Below are 4,146 nucleotides of genomic sequence, written 5' to 3'. Positions count from 1 at the left end.
AATAATTTGCCCCATTGACAGCATGAATTTTAAAATTTAGATCCTAAGACATTTCAGATTTCATCGAAGTTTAAAACGTGCCAGTCTGAACAGTCACCACTGAGAAAGATCTTCAGATTCAGTGACTACAGTTTATCCTAAGCACTTTTTTGGCATATCTTATTTTTTTTGTTCTGGCTGCTCCTATGCATTAATCTGTATGGGTGTGTCAATAAGACACACCAGATTTTATTGAATGGAACACCAAAAGTAACAGGAATAAGTCTTCGAAAATAATTTGGAGTCCCTCCCTAATGAATAGACATTTGCCCCAAATCTTCCCATAATAGTCCCAATTTTGTTAAGGGTTTCTTTTTTTCTTTCTTTCTTTCTTGTTATTATTATTCTTTAAGTTCCGGGATACATGTGCAGAACATACAGGACTTTTACATAGGTATACACATACCATGGTGGTTTGCTGTGCCCATCAACCCGTCATCTACGTTAGGCATTTCTCCTAATGTTATGCCTCCCCTACACCGTCACCCCTGACAGGCCCTGGTGTGTGATGCTTCCCTCCCTGTGTCCATGTGTTCTCATTGTTTAACTTCCACTTATGAGTGAGAACATGTGGTGTTTGGTTTTCTGTTCCCGTGTTAGTTTGCTGAGAATGATGGTTTCCAGCTTCATCCATGTCCCTGCAAAAGACATTAGCTCATCCTTTTTATATGGCTGCATAGTATTCCATGGTGTATATGTACCACATTTTCTATATCCAATCTATTATTTATAGGCATTTGGGTAGGTTTCAAGTCTTTGCTATTGTGAACAGTGTGCATGTGTCTTCACAGTAGAATGATTTATAATCCTTTGGGTATATACCCAGCAATGGGATTGCTGGGTCAGATGATATTTCTGGTTCTAGATCCTTGAGGAATAGCCATACTGTTTTCCACAATGGTTGAACTAATTTACACTCCCACCAACAGTATAAAAGCATTCTTATTTCTCCACAGCCTTGCCAGCATCTGTTGTTTCCTGACTTTTTAATGATCACCATTCTAACTGGCATGAGATGGTATCTCATTGCAGTTTTGATTTGCATTTCTCTAATGAGCCAGTGATGATGAGCTCTATTCCATATGTTTCTTGACCCACTAATGTCTTCTTTAGAGAAGTGTCTGTTCATACCCTTTACCCACATTTTGATGGGATTTTTTCTTGTAAATTTGTTTAAGTTCTTTGTCGATTCTGGATATTAGCCCTTTGTCAGATAGATAGGCAGCAAAAATTGTCTCCCATTCTGTAGGTTGCCTGTTTACTCTGAAGTTAGTTTCTTTTGCTGTGCAGAAGCTCTTTAGTTTAATTAGATCCCATATGTCAATTTTGGCTTTTGTTGCCATTGCTTTTGGTTTCTTATCAATCCACTCCCAAACAGACAGACCTGCATATAAGGATCCCTTACTTGGATTGATTGTCATCAATAAGGGAACCAATATTTGATGTGAAAGAAAGACATTCATCTCCAGTGATGATTCAAGCTCCTAGAACTACTTTAAAAACTCTAAGTTAAGTAGAATTGGATTATCAGCAAGCACACAGGAGAAAGGTTAATCATTTGCTAAATCACACACTCTACTACAGATGGTCACAAAAACGAGGACAATCCACTCTGCAAACTGAACTGTGCTGGGCACTAGAAACGAGGTAAGTAGGGAGTTGAATATTGAGAACACATGGACACAGAAAGGGGAACAACACACACCAGGGTCTGTCTTGGGGTGGAGGATGGGGTGAGGGGAGGGAACTTAGAGGATGAATCAATAGGTGCAGCAAACCACCTTGGCACATGCATACCTATGTGACAAACCTGCACACTCTGCACATGTATCCTGTTTTTATTTTTAGAAGAAAGAACGAAAAAAAGTAAGAAATGAGGTAAGTATTAAAAGTTCGGCCCTTGAGAAGTTCATAAACACAGAGGAAGTTTTACCTTCAAATCTCTACCATTTCTGAGCAGAGAAACATGGATATATCTGTGTTTTAAAAACACCAAAGGAATCGCCGGGCGTGGTAGCTCACGCCTGTAATCCCAGCACTTTGGAAGGTCGAGGCGGGAGGATCACGAGGTCAAGACATCAAGAGCATCCTGCCAATATGGTGAAACTCCATCTCTACTAAAAATACAAAAATAACCTGGGCGTGGTGGCACGCACCAATAGTCCCAGCTACTCGGGAGGCTGAGGCAGGAGAATAGCTTGAACCCGGGAGGCGGAGGTTGTGGTAAGCCGAGATCATGCCACTGTACTCCAGCCTGGTGACACAACAAGACTCTGTCTCAAAAAAAATAAAAAAATAAAAAAAAAAACACGGAAGGATCTAGCCTTTCTAGGCAGCACAGGACAGGGGAAGTATTGCAGACTTTAGGTTTGATCCCAGCTTTTTCACTCCCTACTTATATGACCTTGCATCTCAACTTCTAAATAGTGACATGAGTGCCATAAACCTTCAAATCATATCTCTGGGAGTACCTACTGAGTGCCAGGTACTGTTCTCTGTGCTTGCTATAGGCCAGTAAAACCAAACCAACCAAAGATGTCTGACCTATGGAGCTGACATTCTGGTGAGCCTTACTTATTTTTTTCTTTTTTTTTATTATATCTTTTTTATTTATATATTTTTTAGTTGTATCTCAAACAGGAAATAGAAAAAAAAACCACGAGACCAATGTTTTCAATCATCAGATTTGAAAAATGTTAATATTTTGTCATACTTGTGTCAGACATTTTGAACGAAATAAAGTATTACAAAGTTATGTTTTAAAATTCATTTAAGGTGCAAACAGAAACAAAAAGTTGACAAAGGAGATGGGACTGAATCTGGGTCCTATTGCAAAATTAGTAAAATCAGGACAACAATAAAATACTCATCAATTTATTGAAGAAATGAAGAGTTCAGCTGTTCTGGACAAAAGAAACACACTGACAGAACAATAAATTACAAGAAAGATAATGATGCTGTGAACCCAAAACCAATTCAACAGACAAACATAGGGACAAGCAGGCGCTTACTTCTTAGGAGCCAAGGATATTTATCACTTGGTATGATACTCATTTGGCCTCAGTAGCTTCTGGAAGAGCTCTGCTCTTAACATTTGAACAATTTATTGCCTAATTATTTAGTGTGCCCTTTTGAAGAGTCTGTCTGCTGGACACTTTCTGAGAGTGAGCACAAAAAGTGGGCCCTTGGAAAGTCATCCCTCCCCCTCATTGCATTAAAAGCAAAACAACCTTTTATCAAATGCTTTGTGACCATTTAGAATATTGAATTTGTATTTTAATCATCGAGTTCAACAGGAATATAGCCAGTGGGAAGGACTTAATTACAAATGATGTCCTTCTCATGGTGATGCCTACAATCCCAGGAGGTGCTTTAATGAAGTTCTGAGCCCTCAGACAGGAAAGATCAAATGGCTTTCCTCCCCCTGTACCTCCAAAGTGCACAAAGCTGCACCTTTATCCTAGCAGATGTTCAACCAGGTATAATATTAGCCTAAGGGAAAAATTCCAGGAAACAAGAGCTCAGAGGGAAGCAATTCTCTGGAATTTAGTGGATAAGAGCAGCCTCTTTTGGAGTTTAAAGAGAAGATGAATTTAGATAATCTCCTTTTGAATATAAATGTATGTTTTGTTACGAGTGTAATATGCTAGCAGAGATACTATTCTGCTTGGGAATTTATTACATATTAAATATTCATGATATTGCAGATCAATATTTTTTAAGTGTTGAAAATGTTCCTGCTACACATATGCTAGGTACATATTCAAATTTGTATAAGGTAAAACCAGCTGAAATTGCTTTTTGGTAGGTCAAAAAAGGTTGAATATTCCATTTTATCTGGTTCAATCTAATTACTCAAATTGTCTTACAATTAGCAAAAGAATGCAGTTACATTTTATAACACCATTTTGACCTGTTTTTCATTCTTATAAAATACTCTTGTATTATGTTAAACAACATCATTTCAAAATAGGCTGTATATATTATATATAGAATATTTTGATATATATAATTATATATAATACACATGCCAACATATTTTGAAATATTGTTTAACATAAGAGTATTTTATAAGAATGAAAAATAGGTCAAAATATATTATTGAAA

This window comes from Rhinopithecus bieti, unplaced genomic scaffold (genome assembly GCF_001698545.2).
Source record: "Rhinopithecus bieti isolate Rb0 unplaced genomic scaffold, ASM169854v2 scaffold_23411, whole genome shotgun sequence".
In the NCBI taxonomy this organism is placed as follows: Eukaryota; Metazoa; Chordata; class Mammalia; order Primates; family Cercopithecidae; genus Rhinopithecus; species Rhinopithecus bieti.
Note: the sequence above shows the minus strand (reverse complement) of the source record.